At 44.6% G+C, this 22,547-nt stretch overlaps 2 long non-coding RNA genes across 3 annotated transcripts; both read left to right on the forward strand.

The window, feature by feature from the left end:
* The first annotated feature begins 9,015 nt into the window (after nt 1-9,015).
* LOC122478403 lies at nt 9,016-12,705 on the forward strand. The gene is made up of 4 exons (XR_006295995.1): nt 9,016-9,149; nt 11,384-11,440; nt 12,366-12,426; nt 12,541-12,705. It is a non-coding gene; the product is annotated as an uncharacterized LOC122478403 (long non-coding RNA).
* Nucleotides 12,706-14,975: 2,270 nt separating this feature from the next.
* LOC122478402 lies at nt 14,976-21,955 on the forward strand. 2 transcript variants are annotated; one of them, XR_006295993.1, is made up of 3 exons: nt 14,976-15,570; nt 17,745-17,912; nt 19,271-21,955. It is a non-coding gene; the product is annotated as an uncharacterized LOC122478402 (long non-coding RNA). The 2 variants fall into 2 exon arrangements; XR_006295994.1 differs by lacking the exon at nt 14,976-15,570 and adding an exon at nt 16,019-16,354.
* Nucleotides 21,956-22,547: the final 592 nt, after the last annotated feature.

The following is a 22,547-nucleotide window of genomic DNA, read 5'->3' on the forward strand; positions in this document are numbered from 1 at the left end:
CAGGTTCTATCTGGAATGATCCTTCACTGCTTCTGGACCCCAGGTGTGTGGTGTTGTCAGACTTTGGTTTTGGGTGCCCATGGGTAAGAGCCTTAGCTAGAGTATGGTTCCATCCAGGGTTGTCGCCAGGCTGAAACAACACCACTGTTGTGAATTCAAGGGAGGGCTGATGTGTGGCTGTGAGTCTGCTATAGAGTTAGTGTGCTAGATACGGTTAGGCTTAGGGTGAGGGTTATGTTTCGGTTCACCGTTAGTGTTAAGGTCCAGGTGAGTGAAGGCAGTGACTCTACAGCAAAGCAGTTGTCTTCCTGAAGGCCTGAGTGCAGTACAGAAGGGAGGGTTTTCATTCGCATTAATCTTTGGGTACCAAAGCCAGACAAACATAAGGCCCACCCTTTGGGTAGGCCTCAGGATTCTTCTCGTGCAGCTGCTGTCGTGCTTTGCATAGGACATGGTGATGTTCCACATTTCATGCCTAGTATTTATGCACCGATTCTTGATCTCATGTATGTGCTGATGTCAGACTTTGTAAATCAGTCCCCCTGGGGATAGACAATTAGCTAGGGTCAGGGTTCAGTATACGGAAGTTGCCAAGTCCGAAGCGACACCAGTGTTTTGAATTCCATGGAGCGCTGAATTGAGGGCACATGCGTGGCTGTGAATCTGGTTTAGAGTTAGTGTACTAGATAGGGTTAGGGGTAGGGTGAAGGTTATGGTTAGGGTTATGATTAGGGTTAGGGTCAGGTCTCAGGAGGCTCTAGGCACTGAACCCACAACACTGGTGTTATCTCCACAAAGGGGTGAGTGGTGTCCCCAAGGGAGGGTGTCAATCAGGACTAGTCTTTGGGTTCCAAGGCCAGACAAATGTAAGGGTCACCCTTCGGGTAGGTCTCAGGATTCATCTCGTGCAGCTGCAGTCGCGCTTTTGAAATGAGATAGTGATGTTCCACATTCCATGTCGAGTATTTCTGTACAGATTCTCGAAACCGTGTGCATGCTGTTGTCAGACTTGGAATTGGGTCCCGACGGGGAGAGAGCCTTACCTAGGGTTTGTGTTAGGTCCAGGGAAGTCAGCAGGAGCGAATCGACTCCAGTTTCGTGATCTCCCTCGAGGACTGAATTGAGGGCCCATGCGACAGTTCGGGTCAAGTGTAGGATTTAGGTTAATGTTAGGGTTAGGTGTAGGGTGAGGGTTATGTTTAGGGTTACGTTAGGGCTAGGGTTAGGTCCCAGGAGTCTCTAGGCACTGACCCCACCGCAGAGCAGTTGTCTCCCCGATGGGCTGAGTGGAGTACACAAAGGAAGGTGCCAGTCAGGATTAGTGTTTGGTTTCCATTGCCAAACAAATATTGGGCAAGCTTCATATAGGTCTCAGGAATCCTCTCGTTCCCCTGCAGTTCCTCTTTGAAAATGACATAGTATGTTCCACGTTCCCCGTCGAGTATTTCTGCACCGATACTCGAACCCATGTGCGTGCTCTTGTCAGACTTTGCAATTGGGTCCCCATGGGGACAGAGCCTCAGTTAGGGTTAGGTTTCGGTCCAGGGGAGTCACCATGGCAGAAGCCATAGCATTGTTGTGAATTCCATGGGGGCTGAAGTGGGGGTATGTGTGTGGCTATGGGTCTGGTGTAGCTTATCGAGGTTGATAGGATTAGGTGTAGGGTAAGAATTATGTTTAGGATTAGGGTTAGGTTTAGGTCCCAGAAGACTCCAGACACTGATCCCACAGCAGAGCTGGTGTTAACCCGAGGGGCTGAGTGGAGTACCCAAGAGAGGGTGTCGGTCAGGATTAGCCTTTGACTTCCAAGGCCAGAGAAATGTATGTGTCACCCTTCGTGTAGGACTCAGGAAGCCTCTCGTGCAGCTGCAGTCGCGCTTTGGAAACGACATGGTGATGTTCCACGTTCCAGGCCAAGTATTTCTTCACTGATTCTCGAGCCCGCATGCGTACTGTTGTCAGACTTTGGAAGTGGGTCCCCGAGCCTTAGCTAGTGTTAGGGTTTGGTCCAGGGAAGTCGCCAGGCCCGAAGCAACTCCGGTTTTGTGATCTCCCTCGAGGGCTGAATTGAGGGCACATGCGAGGGTGTGGTTCAATGTAGGGTAGGGTTAGATATAGGGGTAGGTGTAGGGTGAGGGTAATTGTTAGGGGTACATTTAGGGTTATGCTTTGGAAATAACATGGTGATGATATATATTCCATGCCAAGTATTTCTACACCTGTTTTCGAACCCTTGTGTGTGCTATTGTCAGATTTTGGACTTGTTTCCCCATGGGAGAGACACTTAGATAGGTTTAGGGTTTGGTCCAGGAATGTCACCAGGGCCAAAGCATCTCCAGTGTTGTGAATTCCATGGAGCTCTGAAGTCAGGGCACATGCGCAGCTGTGGGTCTGGTGTAGACACAATGAGATAGATAGGGTTCAGTGTAGGGTGATATTTATGGTTAGGGTTACTGTTACGTTTAGGTCCCATGAGACTCCAGACACTGACCCCAAACAGAGCAGGTGTCAACCTGAAGATCTGAGTGTAGTACACAAGGGAGGGTGCCCGTCAGTCTCTGTATTTGGGTTCCAAGACCAAACAAATGTATGGGCCACCCTTTGGGTAGGCCTCAGGATTCCTTCCCTGCAGCTGCAGTCGTGCTTTGGAAGTGACATGGTGATGTTCCAAGTTCCATGCCAACTATTTCTGGACCAATTCATAAACCAGTGTGAGAGCTGTTGTCAGACATTGGTATTGGGTCCCAATGCATACAGAGCCATAACTAGGGTTAGAGTTCATTCCAGCGGTGTGGCTATGGCCAAAGAGACTCCAGTCTCGTGATCTCGCTGCAGGGCTCAATTGAGTGCCCATGAGAGTGTGCGGGTCAAGTGTAGTGTTTGGGTTAGAGATAGGGTTAGGTGTAGGTTGAAGTTTACAATTAGGGTTATGATTAGGGTTAGGGTTAGGTCCTAACCCAGCAAGCTCCAGGCACTGAACGCACAACAGAACAATTGTCTCCCCGAAGGGCTGAGTGTAGGATGCAAGGGAGGGTGCCTGTTAGGATTAGTCTTTGGGTTCCAAGGCCAGGAAAGTGTATGGGCCACCCTTTGGTTAGGCCTCAGGAATCCTCTTGTGCAACTGCAGCCGTGCTTTTGAAATGACATGGTTATGTTCCACGTTCCATGCTGAGTATATTTGCACCGATTCTCCAACCCTTGTGGGTCCTGTTGTCAGATATTAGAATTGGGTCCCCATGGGGAGAAAGCTTTAGGTAAGGTTAGGGTTCAGTCCAAGGAAGTCGACAGGGCTGAAGCGACTCCAGTCTCATGATCTCCATCGAGGGCTGTGTTGAGGGCCCTAGAAAAGGTGGGGGTCAAGTATAGGGTCAATGAGAGATAGGGTTAGGTGTAAGTTGAAGGTTATGTTTAGTGTTACGGTTAGGGTTAGTTTTAGGTCCCAGGAGGCTCCAGGCACTGAACCCACAACAGTGCAGTTGTCTCTTCGAAGGGATGAATGGAGTACATAAAGGAGCGTGCCAGTCAGTATCACTTCATAGGATCCAAGGCCAGAGAGATGTTTGGGCCACCCTTGGAATAGGCCTCAGGAATCCTGTCCTGCAGCTGCAATCACACTTTGCAAAAGACATGGTGATGTTCCATGTTCCATGCCGAGTATTGTTGCACCGATTCTCGAACCCGTGTGCGTGCTGTCGTCAGACTTTTGAATTGGGTCCCCATGGGGATAGACACTTAGGTAGGGTAAGATTTCTGTACAGGGAATTGCTAAGGTCGAAGCGACACCAATGTTGTTAATTCTATGGAGGGCTGAAGTGAGGGCACATGTGCGGCTGTTCATCTGGTTTACTTTTCATGTGCTAGATAGGGTAGGTTGAGGGTTATGTTTAGGGCTATGTTTACGGTTAGTGTTAGGTCCCAGGAGGCTCTCCATCCATGTAGTTTCAAATGGCAAGATTTTATTCTTTTTGATGGCTAAGTACTAAACCATGGTGTGTGTATGTATGTATGTGTATACACACACACGCACACACACACATATACATACTATGTATGTATGTATGTATGTATGTATACCACGTCTTTATCCATTCATCCATCGATGGACATTTGGGGTTTTTCCATACTTTAGCTATTGTTGATAGTACTGCTATAAACTTTGGGGTTCACGTGTCCCTTCGAAGTAGCATATCTGTATCCCTTTCATAAATACCTACTAGTTCACCTGCTGGGTTATTGAATAGTCTTCTTTTTCATTTTTTGAGGAACCTACATACTGTTTTCCAGAGTGGCTTCACGAGCAGTGCAAGCCCGTGCACCAGCAGTGCAAGAGTTCCTCTTTCTCCATTTCGTCGCCAACATCTGTTGTTGCCTGCATTGTTAATGTTAGCCATTCTCACAGGGGTGAGGGGGTGTTTCATTGTGGTTTTAATTTGTATTTTCCTGATGATGAGTGATTTTGAGCATTTTTTCATGTGTCGGTTGGCCATCTGGATGTCTTCCTTGGAGGAGTGTTTGCTCGTGTCTTTGCCCATTTCTTCACTGGATTACTTGTTTTTTGGGTGTTGAGTTTGGTATGTTCTTTATAGATTTTGAATACTAATCCTTTATCTCATATGTCGTTTGCAAATATCTTCTCCCATTCTGTTGGTTGCCTTTTAGTTTTGCTGATTGTTTCCTTCACTGTGCAGAAGCTTTTTGTTTTGATGAGGTCCTAATACTTCAGTGTTGCTTTTGTTTTCCTTGCCTCTGGAGATGTGTTGGGTAAGAAGATGTGGACGCCAACATTAAGAGGTTTTTGCCTGCTTTCCCCGTGAGGATTTTGATGGCTGCCTATCTTACATTTAGGTCTTACATCCGTTTTGAGTGTCTTTTTGTGTGAGAAAGTGGTCCAGGCTCATTCGTCTGCATATCACTGTCCAGTTTTCCCAGCACACTTGCTGAGGAGACTGTCTTTATTCCATTGGATCTTCTTTCTTTTGGTCAAAGATTAGTTGGCCATACATCTGTGGGTCCAATTCTGTGTTCCTGTTCTGTTCCATTGATCTGAGTGTCTGTTCTTGTGCCAGGACCATACTGTCTTGATGATTACAGCTTTGTAATACAGCTGGAAGTCCAGGGTTGTGATACCTCCTACTTAGGTTTTCTTTTTCAAGATTGCTTTGGCTATTCGGGGTCTTTTCTGGTTCCATACAAATTGAAGGATTGTTTGTTGTAACTCTGCGGAGAATGCTGGTGTTATTTCGATAGGCATTGCGTTGAATATGTAGATTGCTTTGGGTACTATTGACATTTTAACGATAGTTGTTCTTCCTGTCCAGGTGCATGGAATGTTTTTCGTTTTTGTGTGTTTGTCATCTTCAATTTCTTTCATAATCTTTCTATAGATTTCAGTGTATAGATTTTTCACCTCTTCGGTTAGATTTATTCCTAGGTATTTTATGGGTTTTGGTGCAATTGTAAACGGGATGGATTCTGTGATTCCTCTTTCTGTTGCTTCTTTGTTTGTGTATAAGAATGAAACTAATTTCTGGGCATTAATTTTATACCCTGCCACTTTGCTGAATTCATGGATCATTAACAGTTTTTTGGTGGAACCCTTTTATCAAGAAAGGATGCTGTATTTTGTCAAATGCTTTCTCTGCATCTATTGAGTGCATCATGTGGTTCTTGTCCCTTCTTTTATTGATGTGATGAATTACATTGATTATTTTGTGGATATCGATCCAGCCTTGCATTCCAGGTTAAATCCCACTTGGTCGTGGTGAATAAAGTTTAAATGTATCATTGGATCTGGTTGGCTAATATCTTGTGGAAGATTTTTGCATCCATGTTCATCATGAAAATTGGTCTATACTTCTACTTTTTAGTGGGATCTTTGTCTAGTTTTGGAATCCAGGTAATGCCAACTCATAGGAAGAGTTTGGATGTTTCCTTCCATTTCTATTTTTGGGACAGCTTCAAGAGAATAGGTGTTAAGTCTTCCTTAAATGTTTGGTAGAATTCCCCTGGAGAGCCATCTGGCCCTGGGCTCTTGTTTTTTTGGGATATTTTTGATTACTAATTCAATTCTTTACTGGTTATGGGTCTGTTCAAATTTTCTATTTCTTCCTCTTTCAGTTTTCATAGTTTGTGTATTTCTAGGAATTTTTCCATTTCTTCCAGATTGTCCATTTTATTGGTATATAATTGCTGATAATATTCTCTTATTCTTGTTTGTATTTCTCCTGTGTTGGTTGCGATCTCTCCTCTTTCATTCTTGATTTTATTTATTTGGGTCCTTTCCTTATTCTTTTTGATCCAACTGGCTGGTGGTTTATCAATTTTATTAATTATTTCAAAGAACTAGCTTCTGGTTACATTGATCTCTTCTACTGTTTGTGTGTGTGTTGGGGGTTGTTTGTTTTTGTTTTTGTTTTCAGTTTTGAAAGCATTGATTTTTGCTGTAATCTTTATCATTTCTTGTCTTCTGCTGGATTTGGATTTTATTTGATGATCTTTTTTCCATTACTTTAAGGTATATGCTTACGTTGTGTATCTGAGACTTTTCTTCCCTCTTTAGGAAGGCCTGGATTGCTAAACTTCCTCTTACGACTAACTTTGCTGCATCCCAGAGGTTTTGGACTGTGGTGTTATCAGTTTTATTGGCTTCCATGTACTTTTTTTTTTTAATTTTTTTTCAACGTTTATTCATTTTTGGGACAGAGAGAGACAGAGCATGAATGGGGGAGGGGCAGAGAGAGAAGGAGACACAGAATCGGAAACAGTCTCCAGGCTCTGAGCTGTCAGCCCAGAGCCCGACGCGGGGCTCGAACTCCCGGACCGCGAGATCGTGACCTGGCTGAAGTTAGACGCTTAACCGACTGCGCCACCCAGGCGCCCTTTCCATGTAGTTTTTAATTTTCCCTTTAACTTCTTGGTTCACCCATTCATTCTTTTTTTTTTTAATTTTCATTTTTATTATTTACAGTTTACATCCAAATTAGTTACCGTATAGTGCAACAGTTATTTCATGAGTAGATTCCTTAGTGCCCCTTACCCATTTAGTCCATCCCCCCCCACAACCCCTCCAGTAACCCCATGTTTGTTCTCCATATTTATGTGTGCTCTTCTTTTGTACACCTCCCTGTTTTTATTTTTGTTTCCCTTCCATTATATGTTCATCTGTTTTGTGTCTCAAAGACCTCCTATGAGTGCAGTCATATGATATTTGTCTTTCTCTGACTACTAATTTCACTTAGCAGAATACCCTCTAGTTCCAACCATGTAGTTACAAATGGCAAGATTTCATTCTTTTTGATTGCTGAGTAATACTCCATCACACACACACCACATCTTCTTTATCCATTCATTCATCAATGGACATTTGGGCTTTTTCCATACTTTGGCTATTGTTGATCGTGGTGCTATAATCATGGGAGTGCATGTGTCCCTTCAAAACAGCACGCCTGTATCCCTTAGATAAATGCCTTGTATTGCAATTGCTGTGTCGTAGGATAGTTCTCTTTTTAGCTTTTTGAGGAGCCTCCGTACTGTTTTCCAGAGTGGCTGCAGCAGCTTGCATTCCACTATTCATTGTTCCATAGGATGTTCTTCAGTCTACAAGTATTTGTTATCTTTCCAAATTTTTTCTTGTGGTTGATTTAGAGTTTCATAGCATTGGGGTCTGAAACTGTGCACGGTATGATCTCTATCTTTTTGTACTTGTTGAGTACAAGTAAACATAAAATTATTTATGTTTATTTATTTTACAGAGAGAGAGACAGGGGCAGAGAGAGAGGGAGGCACAGAGTCCAACACAGGGCTCAAACTCACAAACCATGAGATGACGACCTGAGCTGAAGTCAGATGCTTAACTGAATGAGCCTCGCAGGCACCCACTTTAGTGACATTTTAAATGACACCGTTCAAAGTGCACTTGCTACCTTGCAAACTCAGAGAGAGAGAAGGAAATGTGAAGAATCAGGAAGTGGTTAAGAGTTGGCTGCTGAGTTTTACCGTAATTTGGCTTTGGAGGGTTTTTGTTCATTGGGTGAAGTGAGCACAGCATATTTGCCTGCCATTTACCACAGTAGACAGCGGGCCTCTGGGAGCCAAAACTCTTTCTGACCAATGAGCTGGAATTTTACTAGGACCGCCAAGATGAGATTTGCTATTTCAAGGACTAGGAGTTATCTTTTATTTTCACAACTCAGTAATTATCACATCATTCAACTCTGCCCTCCAAGATATGTAGAAAATACCCAAATACAGTTGAGAGAGAAAGGGTGATAGCCAAAGTGTATAATCCTTTCCCTTTAAAAAATATGTTTAAATTATGCTTTATGATTTTTTTTTAATTTTAGTGAGGGGGCATGCGACTGGGGGAGAGGGGCAGAGGGAAAGAGAGAGAATCTTAAGCAGGATTCACACTCAGTGTGGAGCCCAACGCAGGTCTGGATCACATGATCCTACAATCATGACCTGACACAAAATCAAGAATCTAATGCTCAACTGACTGAGCCACCCAGGTGCTCAATAGTCTCTTTCTCTCTGAATGCTGTATAGTAAATTTTCAACGTGAATGGGGGATAAACAGGCATACATACATACATACATACACCACTAAGAAAGCCATGAGTTGTTAGACATGAACTATTTTCCATCATCTTTGTCTTCTAGTTATATTCATGCCTCTAGTGTTTGTTGATTGCAATGCACGATCTTGCTGTGTGAGGTACAAATTGTTGTGTGATCAGTTTTCCGTGAAAGTCTTTCCTCATATCTGTCTTAACCACAAGGTGCCAATGTTGAATTCGAGGATGTAGAGCTAAGAGCCTTGAGGTCCAATAACTGTCAACTAGAAGTTATATTTTCTGTTGGGGAGAAATCCTCATATGATGGCAATGACTTTGCATTGGTAAGGGAAAGAATACTTTCATGCCTTCATGGTTCTTGCGCTTTTTGTGTCCCACCAAAATCAAGACTCAGGTCATGTGCATGTTTATCAAGCAAACACCTTTTTTTTCCCCAGAAAATAAAAACTCCCTGGAAGCCAAGTGTAATGCATTGAGGTCTGTGAAAGCCACAAAGGAAGCAAAAGCCAAACAGCTGAAAGAGAAAGCACATAACCTGGAAGAATTCTATGAACAAAGAAAAGTGCCTACAAAAAAGTAAGATGGGGGCGCTTGGGTGGCTCAGTCGGTTGAACGTCCAAATTCGGCTCAGGTCATGATCTCACGGTCCATGAGTTCAAGCCCCATGTCGGGCTCTGGGTTGACAGTTCAGAGCCTGGAGCTTGTTTTGGATTCTATATCTTCCTCTGGCCATACCCAACTCGCACTCTGTCTCTATCAAAAAATGAATAAACGTTAAAAAAAAATTAGAAAAGTAAGATGTTCATGTGAGAACTGTCACAAGGACCGTATTGTATGGGAGAACATGGCAGCCAGTAGAGATAATTGTATTTCTTTTGGAACTGGGTCCAGAGTATTTTTGCCCAATGCATTCAGTAGAATTGGACCTTCCCTTCCTACCTTGCTTTCTGTAACGTAACCTGCATTTTCCTTTCTCCTAAGTGCTTGCCACACATTGTGTCATGTTTTGGGGGCGGCAGAGGGAAGGTACCATCATTGATAACGTTAATACCTGGATCCACTCTGGATCCACCTACACTGTCCTATAGGTTTCAATCGCATCACACTGTTTTGTCACCCAGCAATTAGGTCATTTTTGTTCAGGACCAGACATGGGTCAAAAATGTGTGAGGAAAAAATTGAATTCTCTTGCTGCAGAAACAATGGAAGTTGCTTTCTGGAAAGTGGGTAGGGGTACCAGCAGTACTGGATCCCTGCATCCATTCTGCCAGTGAGATTGCTCACTGCAGGCCCAATCCCTAAGAAAGTCGTTTCCTGTCCCCTGATTTTTCAAGTGTAACTCTTCTGAGTGTTGGCCAAAGCCCGCAGCTTCACTAGGGCTCATCTTTGCTGACCTCCCCTGAAGCACACTTCTTTACTTCTAAGTCTGTGCCCATAAAGTTGTTCAGCTTCTTTGCCATTCAAGTGTATGCACCCCACATCAACGATGAGTCCTAGGGAGTTTGGGTCCAACTGCCAGGCTGGCTTTGTCCTGGGCTTCCTTCTTCTCCATCTTGGTCTTGTGTGTCTTTGTGGGGTTGTCAGATACTTGGTGCATTCAGTCCCATGTTTCCTCCTTTGTACAGTATTTCCTTTTGTTCTCAGGAGGAGATGGGGGACTTTAGAGTCCCTCACTCGTGTTGGAAAGTGAAGTCTTTTCTTCCCTGGAGACTCACCTTTATGTTCGTCCTTCCCACAGCTGGGGTTAGGGCTTGCTCTGCCTCACTGGCATCTTGTTTTTGTTAACTCGTAAGCTCTTTCTGTGAGTGGGTACAGCACCCTGACCACCTCTCTATCTTCAACCCCTTACAACAGAGCCACTACATTACAACCACTCCAGCAAGCATTTGCCCAAGGGCTGCCTGAGAGGCCAGAAGGAAATGCAAGTGTCTTTCTCTGTCTAGTGCTTTTGTGTCATTTGCTAAGAGATTTTCAATTTTGCGTATGATTCTTGAGGACATCAAGTGTCAAGTTGAAACCATCTCAGTCAACACCACAAAGAAAATAGTCTGAGGGCAACACAGCAACCCAGCCTTGCCAAGCAGTGCCTTCTGCTGCCTTCACTATCAATGGAATGAGTCTTGTTAAAGTAGATTTGGCTCCATGAAGTTGAGAGTTTTCCACCTGAAATCTCTTTCCTGGAAGTAAACCCAGACTGTGTGACAGTTCATATCAGGTTGTATGTCAGGATTGATGTTGTTCTAAGAATGGCCTTTTGAAGGTGGAGGCAGGGGTTGCAGTCCTGAACGCTAGCGATGTCTGGGAGTGAGCTGCAATGTTAGTGAAACCATATTCTGGAAGGTCGTCTTTCAGGTGATTGCCTGTGCCATGGTACAACTTTTGGACTGAGAATCAGGGCTCCCCATGGAGGTGTAAGACTAGTGATGATCCCTTGATTCATACCAATGGGTACAGTTGGTCAGATACGGTTTTTCACTCACTGATGAAATGAGTCTTCGCCATATCAAACAAAAGACCAACTCTGGGAAGGCACAAAGTACAATGTTATTTGATGACTTTATGATAAAGGAGAGGAAACGAGAACTAGAAAGACAGTTCCAATAGTAGAGACGTGGCAGCAGACAGAAGTTGAATTTTCTTGAACTTAAATGGGGTGTTCACTTCATTTCTCTGATTGGGTTGTCAGTGTGTGCGTTTATGGGAGAAGTTGGGGAAGGGATAGTTGCATAGACCTTCAAGAGTGCTGGGAGGTAAAAAGGGAGAACCTCTGGACCTTGTTCCTGACTGTGTATGTATCTTTCCCATCTTAGGAAGCTGAAAATGACACTGTGAACTGGCGGCAAAGAAGAATCAGCTAGCAGCTGCAGGTAAAATTTGAAAATAGCTACAGAAGGGGCGCCCGGGTGGCTCAGTCGTTTAAGCGTCCAACTTCAGCTCAGGTCATAATTTCACAGTCCGGGAGTTCGAGCCCCGTGCCAGGCTCTGTGCTGACAGGTCAGAGCCTGGAGCCTGTTTCAGATTCTGTTACATCTCTCTCTGTCCCTCCCCCGCTCATTGCATGTGCTCTCTTTCTCTCTCTCTGTCTCAAAAATAAACAAACATTAGGGGAAAAAAAGAAAATAGCTACAGAAGAAATAAACAAGTACAAGTGAGTTCAGCTAGTAATTACCAGGAGCTCATGAAACGGCTGTTATTTTTTGGTTTTTAATCTTTTTGAAAAGTTTGAAGTCAACATATGCATAGAGTATTAACAGATAAAAAAGGTACGTTTTAGAAGGAATAAAATAATTAAGGTTCTAAACATTTGAAGATCTCAAGTAGTGAGCAGACTGTGTGGAAACTTTGTCCATGCTAACATTCCTCGGGGGTGGTGTCAAGTGTCATCATCTGTAGGAAAGCAGTGTGTCGTACAATGAATCATACCCATCAACGTGGTAGTGCCATTTCATGGCCCTTGTCTTTGCAACCCTGGGAAACATGGTGAGGATAAAAGTTATAAAAGAATAGATCTTTATGATAAAAGACACTTGTCACATGATGAATTAGAGAAAGATTGAAAATGGGAAGGAATTCCATGAACTCTGAACCCTACAGGCATGGGATAATGAGTAAGGAAAGGATGTAACAATAGCTTTGATCCTACTGTACATTGATAATCACGGGCAAAGTGTTTCATGTGTAAGAATAAATTGTATCAGGGGACAGATATGAGGTTGTTGGGATCGTGGGCAGCTTATTTAAAATCATACCCAATATTGGGCCTTATCTGACAAGAGCAATTGTAACTCACAGGCCACAAATTGAACAAACACGGGAACAGCTGCAGCAGGCAGAGCTCACCTTTAGATACCAGGTAACCTGAGTTCTGCCTGACATACTGAACCCTTAGCACCTCACGCAGGTGAGTGTAGTGGCCCTTGGAATCCCTCACCACAGGCTTTTCATTGTTGGCTTTTTCCGCTTGCAGTTCATGAGAAGAATGCTCAGGACAACCTGGTAAGTGTTTTCTTGTTTCCTCCTCTTTCTTTGGTGCACAGTCTGGCACCACCTTCCGACTGAAGGTGGATGTGTTTTTTCTCCCCCAGATCAAGACTCAGATCTGGGACAGGGAGATGGCGGAGCAGAGCAGGGAGGTCGCTTACTTGAAATACAGGTGTGGTCATTTGACTTGCGTTTTTATGGGTGTTTCCAGGGATGACGCCTGCACTCTTACTTGTCTAGTAGACGACGTGGTGTTGCAACTCTTATAGAAGTCCATTATTTTTCTGTATCCAAGACTGGACGGGATGGAACCAAAGAGGCAGCCTGTTCCTGTGTGTGACCATCGTGTGGTCTGGAAAGAATCACACGCACTAAGGACGGCAGGTGGTCTGAAGGGGTGACAGAAGGGTGTTGTCCTCTGGTGCCACAGACAGTGAGGCACTTGTCCCTGTGACTGGTGGAGCTCATGCCCCTCCTCTGACGGTGACCCTCCCACCTCCTCTAGCATCCCCCTGTCTGAAGAGCCTGGAAACTTTCTTCCCACCCGGATACAATGTGAAGACTTTAGTTTATTTGAGGAGAAGGTCATTTATTCACTAGTTTGAAAAGTCTTTCTTTTGGTTTGTTTTGGGAACTGTAGCCCTACATCCGTCCACTCAAGTTCCATAAAGCTTAGCTTAGTCCTCTGATGGTATCAGTGCAACTCTGCAGCTTCACTGCTAACTTCTGACAGTTTTCCTTTTCTCAATAGTGTCAAATTAGTCTTTCCTTATATACTAACTGCTCTCATGTGGAAGGCAGCTTGTAGATAAGCTGGGAGATTGAACAATTTGCCTGAAGAAATGCACCCTTCTTGAGGACTCATTGAGGCTATACACCAAGCCAGTGTTCTCAATGTTATTCTTTTTTGTTAAGTTTATTTATTTTGAGAGACGCATAGACAGAATGCCAAGCAGGCATCACACGGTCAGTGAGGAACCCAACGCTGATCTTGAATTCACAAGTTGTGAGATCGTGACCTGAGCCAAAATTAAGAGTCGGATGCTGAATTCAAGCATCCTCAGACTAATTCCTGATCTGCAATGAAATCGTGATTTCCCATGATGTATACTGAGAAAACTGTTTTACTGGTGAATTCTAAATTTCTATTTGCGCCTGACCTGTCCACAGTTATGTGATTAATGATGAAACAACATGAACTAGGGCACCGTGAGGTCTTTATCAAGGTGAGGGGACGGTTCTCCCCCTTAACCTTGGGGGTCACCTGAGGCATTTGGGATACCCTCTGCCTCTGCTGAGGGACCTGACTGTAGGGAAAAGTTTAAGATATTTGAGGAATGAGTTGAGGGATTGTTTTCATTCCGCACAGTCCTCTAAAAGCAGAATAAACCTCTGTCCCTTCTAGGGTCTTTAGTAAATCGAGAAACTGCTGAAACCTCTGTGGGTTACAGCGGCTCTGACTGTACCAAGAATGCAGACAAGGGTAAGGTAAATGCCGGGGCCATTCTCAGTTGTAACTCTTTTGGGAAACCCTCATCTTTATGTACAGTATGCTCTCCCGGCCTTGTCTCGTTTTGCGTGTTGTGTGATATGTCTGTTTGTTGCTTCTCAATTTTTAGTCTGCCAGCTTTCTGTGGTAAGTTTAGAAGCCAAAAGCGCTTAGAGACTGAGTACCTTAAGGTTTTTCCGTGAGTTTCAGGAAATAATGAGAGGAGGATGACTGCACACTCCAAACAGATGTCTCCCGGCCTGGGTGATCCCTTCCAGACCTCACCTCTGTGGGAACAGTGTGGCTGCTGTGTCTTCCTTTCTTGATTCTGACTAGGAGATGAACCTGTTAGAAACGACATCATGACTCCAACTTTCTATTATGTGCCCTGTGCCATTTAGAGTGGTCATAGAGAAAGCCAGTATCATCACTCATCACCTTACCGTCTTTGTCGGTAAATGACTTGTCTGGAATCCTCCAGCTATACCTTAGGTAAAAACAAGTTGAACACTGTGTCCTTCAATTGTGTTTCTGGGAGCAGTTTCTGGTTGTGTCCCCAGTCACTGTTAGAGCTGATATAGTCTCATGACACATACCAGTTTTATACCAAAACACTTGCATGAAATCTGTTATGTGAATTTCTCCCTTTTTCCATTGCACATAATGACTCTGTGTCTTGTAGTATGCTTAAAGTCAGAATTCCCTATGAATTAAGATGAACACATTTGAGCTTTGTAGACATTCACCACAAGTAACTCGTTCTTCACAGAAGACTCTCCTTCCCCTGCAAGATTCCAGGCATCCTCCACTGCCCAGAGGTCTCCGAGGCCTTTGACAACACTTCAAGAGGGCAGACTCCTTTCTCAGGGAGAGGAGCAGAGGAGGCACAGTGAGGGTCCGGCTGCAGAATATGTTGCCAGGAGTAGCTGTGATTCCATGAGCAGAATATGAGCCATTTATTCCCACTCATTTTTTTGTGTTCTTAATATAGCAAAAGCAGAGCATCTGGAGTTGGCGTAGAGGAGGGATGCAGGGTGAACCTGGACATCGATGGCTGCCTGTCTGGAGAATGCTACTTCATTAATCTGTAATTACTTCTGTGAACCCGTTAGGACAGGACCGTTGCCATTTTCTTCCACAGACGTGGGCAGTGATGTGTGGTGGCAGTAGGTTAACCTCTTGCATCTACTACCCCAAGCTGTAGGTGCTATCCAGTGGCAGGGACAGAGTTTTCAGGTACTGATGCTACTCTCTTGGATCCTGGTGGCAGAGAAGGTGGCAGGTGCTGACACACTCTTCTCTGGGTTACAGCTGCTTTTGGTATTGGTTCTCTTGTCTGGCATATGGATGTAGCTGTCACTTCTGTTCTGCAGGGCAGTCTGGATCCTGGGGACCTCCTCCGTTAACTGGACGATTCTGCATGCCCTACCCTGGAGACGCCCCACCCCCGTGGACTATTAGGCACGTCCACCTCCTGAACCTTAGTGGCCCTGAGGCCACCCGGAACCCCTCCACCTGCAACACTTGGTAAGATGATCTGAGCACTAGGAGTTGACTTGTAAAACACACTCACCTTATTTTGTTGCTGTTAGGTCCTGGGCCAAGGTGCAGAGGCGGTACCACAGACCATTGTGATGCAAGGGGAATGTGTCTGCTGCCATTACCATAATCCTCAAGTTGCTCAGGATCCCATCTTCGTCTTTTCCCCCACCACGGGTTGGTACAGGCGTCTCTTATAGAGAAGGAATGGGGCCGTATGCAGAAAATCAGACATAGCGCTTCAGCAGAAATGCCCTGTACACAGTCCACGTGCTGCGATCTGTGAGGCATGAGGCACAACGGAATGTATGTCCATTTAGTTGTGCCCCCAGCCATCCATAGTTGTTCGATGAGTGATGAATACATCTGAGTCAGGGCTTTTAGGAGTCTTCATCAAGTTATAAGGGATGGTTCTTCAAGTTCTTTTTGGGTATCACCAGAGGCATGTGGGACACCCTGTGCATGTAATTTGGGATCTCACTGGGACAAAGACTTTAAGTTGTCGGAAGTATGAGGGGAGGGTTTTTTGTTTTGTTTTTGACCTCCCAACAGTCTACTCAAATCAGAATAAACCTGCATCCCTTCTGGGGCTTTTTGAAGATCCAGAAGTAGGTATCACAACCAAGAGTGACATCGACACTGGCTCTGCCAAAACTGCCGAGAAGCACAAAGTAAATGCTGTGGCCATTTTCAGTTCTAAGTCTTTACGGACTGCCACATCTTTCTGTACAGGACACTCTCCTGCCATTGTCTCTGGTTTGTGTGTCGTATGGTCTGTCTGCTGTTTTTTTTTCCCCCAAATGCAAAACATTTACTGCCGAGTCTACGGGCTTCCCTGTTTCCCAGCTGGCATCTTTTTGTGGTAACTTGAGCAGCTAAGCATGCCTAAAGGTGGGGGCCATAGAGCTTTTCTAATGTGTTCCTGGAATAAATCAAGGAGGATGACACCACACTCCACTTGGAAGTCTCCTACCTTGCCTCATTCTTTGTGGATCTCCTCAATGTGGAATCATTGCTCTTGCTGTGTCTTCCTCTCCTGTTTCCTTCTATTGAGGATTTTAACGTGCTCAGAAAAATCTGTGGGTATCGTTACAATTTGAAAATGCGAACTGACTTCACTCCAACTCATATTTTTGTATGTGTCCTTTACAATGGTCTTAGACAAAGTAAATTTCATACCCATCAGCATTTTGGTAAACATGCTGTCCAGAGTCCCTTCAGGTGTGTCCTGGGCACAAATATCTGAACTATAAGAGGTGGCATATTTGTCATGGAAAACATGCACTGGAACTTAAGTTGTGAAGAGAAAAAATCCAAAAGTACCTGTGTGGCAAGTGCCCACGGTGTCCTTCACTTGTGTTCACATGAGCACGTTCTCTCGTGTCCTGTGTCACAGGTACAGCTAAAACATGGAAACTTACACCAGACATCAAAGTGCATTTGTGTCAATTTTGTCTTTTAGAATTTCAGCTCATTTTTCCAGAGAACACAATTCCCCTGCAAAGTGTACTGCACTTAAGCTGAGAAGTACCTCTGAAGTAAAATAAATTAGTTGAACCCAACTAACATGTATAGGTTACCTGTTTCTCTAAGAGCCCACTTTCCCAGGTCCTCTGCAGGTCCTCAGAATCCCCATCTCCCCATGTGTCTCTGGGCCCATGGATAGCACTTCCAGAGAGGAGAAGACCCCATTGTCGGGACAGAAGTAGATTGGGCACAGGCAGGGGCTTAGAGGCAGAGCTTTGAGCCACGAGGACTATGATTCCATGTGTGGACACTGGTATTGTCATTCCTTCTCATTCTGTAGTTCTTCATATACCCAATAAACAGCCCTTGTGGTGAGGGGGATGAAGGGGGGAGAGTGATCCTGGACACAGATGTCTTCCTATCTGGAATATGCTACTTTTTAAAAAATCTTGTAGAAAAAGGGCCCGTGCTGTTTCTACGTTTCCAGACACGTGGGGACACTAGTATTCCCCACCCCAAAGCTGTAAGTGGAACCCAAAGTATGGGTAGAGATTTTGGTGCTGATGTTGCCCTCTTGGAACCTGGTGGTGGGGAAGCTAGTAGGATATGAGCACTGCTGCTTTGGGTTTCCGCTTTTTGCTGGTGTTGGTGCTCTGTTCTGTCCTATGAACATACCTCTCATTTCTTTTCCCCAGGCTATTTTGTATGCAAGAGTCCTGGTCCTTTCCCAGGATCGCCTTGCAGGCTGAACCCCGTGGACCACCCTTCACCACCAGTCATGGGCTATGGGCCAACTCCCCCTCCTCTACCAGCTCCTCCACCTACTCTATTTGTTAAGATGACCTGAACTGGCTGAGTGGCTGGTAAAGTATATTCATCTTCTTCATGATTGACTTTGTGGGAATGATGTAGAGACGGTTGTGAGTCTTGGCAATCCAACTACAAACTGCCTGAGGACACTGTAGCATATCTCAAGTTTCTCAGGCCATACATACAATGGGCAGTGGCATGTCCCTGTAATACAGTGAGCTATACGTTTCTCTTGTCAAATGAAAGAGGAGTTTTTACACAAAAGCAGATGTATCACCAGTACTGGGGCGTATGTTGGAGACACAATGTGTTGGGTTCTGTAATGAATGAGGTGCGCCCCTAACTTTTAGAGCACCAGGTGTCCTGTGTGACAGAGGGACATTCATTAAACGATGCAGACCTTGTGATCACCAACATGGAAACACCAGTGAGGATCCAGGGCAAAACCGGGGGAGCCTTGAATCATACAGGAATAGAAGGGAAGTTGAGCACAGTAAGCAGAGTTTGAGGAGGTGCAGAGGGGAGGGTGTTAGGGTCAGGGAGATGCAGTTGGAGGTCATTCCGGCCACAGCCTGAGCAGGGAGTGTGAGGTCCATACGGAACTGCTATGTGGGATCGCTGTCAGTGCAAAGTGCACGCAGGTAATCACCTAAAAAGATTCTCGTCTCCCTGGATTTTCCTGAAGGTTCTGGATATTTGTGGGGGGAAAAGAGCCCTGGATATATGGGGTATTTAACTTGGTCTTAGGAAAAGGCTGTATGCCCAAGTTCATATCCCTCAAGAGACTAAAAGTGGAGACAGGGTCTAGATCAGCTGAGTCATCCTACAATTCAGGGCTGGCCAGATGACACCACTGCTGGACCCCTGTCATCGCCCTGACTACAGCTTTGCATCTCCTCAAACTTCTCTCACAATATTAGGACAGCTGTGTTATCTGTGAAAACAGGGGTAATATTTGTTTCTAAGAACAAGAGAAAAAGAAGACATTCAGTGCATAAGGCGTCTGCAAAATCTCTGGGAAGGGTCCCCTCACGCTTCTCACAGTTTCCATGAAGATCTCTCCACACAATGATCCTCCAAAAAAGATGGTCACGGGAGTTCATTAAACTAAGACTGTTAACAACTCAGCCCAGGCAGTGGGAATCACTGTTTTAAAAAAGAAGACAATGTCCCTCGTTTTTCTATTAGAATTCGGGCCGTGCCACACCATGAAAGAAAAGATAAGTATGAGAATGTGTACATTCAGAGACCTAGATCTGAAGACAATCATTTTCTATTACACATCATCTCACAGATGCAGCCACACACTAAAATGTTCATCTGAGGCCACAGATAAACTACAGAAGACAGAATGCATGTAGGAAAACATAAGATCAGAGGGAAATAAACCAAAAATCTCTTTGCCTTGTAGGACAACTCTTTTGAAATTTGAAGAGGACTATGCACGGTGACAGACAATCGTGTTTGTATATACATTTTAAGAAGGTGTCAGATCTACCTGAATGCTTTCCCTGCCCATCCTGTCCCCTGCACTTTGTCCTTCCTACTGTCTCCTAATCTACCTTTCATCGTTTTGTCTCTGTGTCAGCGTCTGCTTCAAGGCCATCTACTCTCGCTCCCCATTGAGTGCACACAGTGGGGTTCCTGTACACACAGGTAACAAAGTGCCAGAAATGGTGGTGAGGGAGGATAGAAGCAAGATCACCCTTTGTGCAGGGGAACCTGAGGGAGTCTCCCGGGTGATGGGAACTACCTATATCTAGATTGATGGGGTGCTTATGCTCAATTATGTTGGAAATATTCCCTGACTCCATGGTGCCTTGGGGTCAGACAGGTATAATGGTGGAGAAGGGTGAGGACCAGCAGTGACTGTGGTAGAGGAGTGAGGGTCAGACCCATGCCCAGGATGCCAGGTCTCCACAGACAGTACCAAGTGTAGGAGGACTCTGAGGAGCAGAGATTTCTTGATCAGACCCATGGACTACATAATCATCCTGCAGTTTCCTCACTGAGCGATGGCCAGAGCACAAGGACAGCAGCTGGAGGACACCCTGATCATCGCTGGAGTGGAGCAGTGGGCCGGGGGGATTGAGTCAGGGAAAGGGACAGGCAGAAGGTAGTGACAGGGAGTCTGAGAGACAAAGAGAAGAGAAGGGACCCTTCTCTGCTGACTTCACCTACATTTCTGTGTGACCGAAACGAGACCCTTGTCTCGCAGGGAAGGGAAGAGGGCTGGCAAAACACCCAGTGACATACTCAGCTCAAGTGCCCAGGGTATCTGCCTTGCTCTTGAGTACCTAACACAGGAAGCACGTGCTTTCTGTCATGATTGGAACTGCAGCTCGTAGCATTTAGTGAAAATCAATCCAATTATGCATCCCTCAGCATTAAAGTACTCCAACAAAATTAAGTGAACACACTGAAAGATACAACGCAGGATCAAGTCCAAAGGTAGATCGACAGCAATACTTACGGGAATACAGTCTATCTGAAAAGGAGGTAGGTACCCTAGCGCAGATCTTCAGACACCTGGCCGATATCTGAAAACGTAAAAAAAAATAAAAAAGTCCTTACTCCAAAAGCAACATTAGCGCTAGACACAAAGGGATCATGATTAAGGTTTAGAGAGCAACCATATGACTTCATGGTGCTGTATCCATGAGAACAAGTCTCATCAAATTATACCCTTTAATTTGAGGCTCTTTGTTATATGTACATTATACCTCATTAAAGAGAGTTTCAAAGCACAAAATACTAGAAGCAAATGTGGGAACGTTCCTTTCTAATCCTGAAGTGCATGGATGAGATGAGTCTGTCTCCCATGTCTCAAAAATCCAAAATAATACACTTAAAAAATTAATAATAGCAGACTAAGCAGACCCTGAGCTCACGCTGTCCCATGTTTTCAACTGCATAACATCCACATCCAAGTCCATGAACCAGCGAGGGATCCAAGACTGGCACAACAAACTCCACACCTAAATAGAAGCTGCAGCAGGAAGGTCAGAAAGTTGGAGGCTGGCTGCCTGCAGAAGGAGCAGAGAAAGTGAGCCCTCACACGGGGGAGCTGACACAGGGAAGACTAACCTCCATAACATTTGGTATTAAAACCCAGAGGGGCTGAATTCCCTTGAGTTTACATCCTGGTGCTTTGGAGGTCAGCCGACCCAGCACCGGGTGATCCAGAAGGATGAGTGATAGCCAGGTCCCTGCCTGTGTAGAGACGCAACGTAAACATGGCATTTCACACAATGCTTAGGCCACAGGAGACACATGTATTCATGCTGATTCTTGACTCAGCTGGCCTGCCTGGGTCCCACTGACATCACTGAGAGCAAGCAGAGCCCACAACAGACACGCAATCAGTGCAGACCCTTGCATGCACTGAAAGGAAAAGTAACCCAGACACAACAGCAGGGAGAGAGCAATACCCATACGATATCCTCCTGAAGGTCCAGGGCCTATAAATGGAGACGTGCACTGCTGAGGACTCCAGGACCTCTTTTTCATAAAGGCATTAATTTCAAGATCAGAAGGCACAGCTGACTTTCTTAACACAGAGAAATAGGGCCAGAGAGACAGACAAAATGGACACACAGAGATGTGTATCCACAATGAAAGACCTAGTCAAAGCCACAGCCAGAGATCTAAGCCAAAGAGATATAAGTAACGTACCTGATACAGAATTTAAAGGAATTATCACAAGGATACTCATTGGAGTTGTGAAATGAGTAGAAGAGTGAGACCCCTGACATAGAGATAAGAAATAACACAGTAGACACTGAGGACACAATAAAGGAGAAACATGCTTGCTGGAATGAACAGAGGGATGGAAGAAGCAGGCGAACAAACTAGTGACCTCGAAGACTGATCACATTGAACCAAAGAGAGAGAACAGAATTCTGCAACGTGAGATGACACTAAGGGAACTCAGTAACTACAAGAAAGATAATAGTATTCGTATTGTAGGAGTCCAGAAGGAAGAGAAAAGGGGGAAGAAAATGTATTTGAGGAAACAATAGCTGAAAACTTCCCTCATTGGGGGAGGGACACAAACATCCACATCCAGGAGACTAGAGAACTCCCGTCAAAATCAGGCCAACACACAAACCTACTGTAAACAAACTTACAAATTAGGGTGAGAATAAAGAAAAACTCGTAAAAGCAGCAAAACAGTCCTTAACTTACAAGGGAAGACCCATGAGGCTAGCTACATATTTCTGAACAGAAACTTGGCAAGCCAGAAGTGAGTGACATCACATATTCAAAGTGCTGAATGGAAAAATCAGCGGCCAAGAATACTCTATTCAGCAAGGCTATCTTTCAGGATGAAGGAGACACAGACTTTCCCAAACAAAAACTAAAGGAGTTTGTACCACTAAACCAGTCCTGCAAGAAATATTAAGAGGGATTCTTTGAATGGAAAGGAGAGACCAACAGTGACAGTATAGAGGTAGAACACACAATTCAAGTAAAAAATGAACATTTCTGGAAAAAAAATCTATTAAAGAAATCAGAGAAATGGATTTGAACTATAATAACATCTACCAAAAACCTAGGGAGGAGAAAGTAATGGGTTCAAAGGTAAATGACCATCAACTTAATACAAACTGCTAAATGCAGAAGAGGTTATATAAACATCTAACAGTAGCCATATCCTAAAACCAGTCATACGTATGCTAAGAATA

The sequence above is a fragment of the Prionailurus bengalensis genome, unplaced genomic scaffold (assembly GCF_016509475.1).
Source record: "Prionailurus bengalensis isolate Pbe53 unplaced genomic scaffold, Fcat_Pben_1.1_paternal_pri Un_scaffold_59, whole genome shotgun sequence".
Lineage (NCBI taxonomy): Eukaryota > Metazoa > Chordata > Mammalia > Carnivora > Felidae > Prionailurus > Prionailurus bengalensis.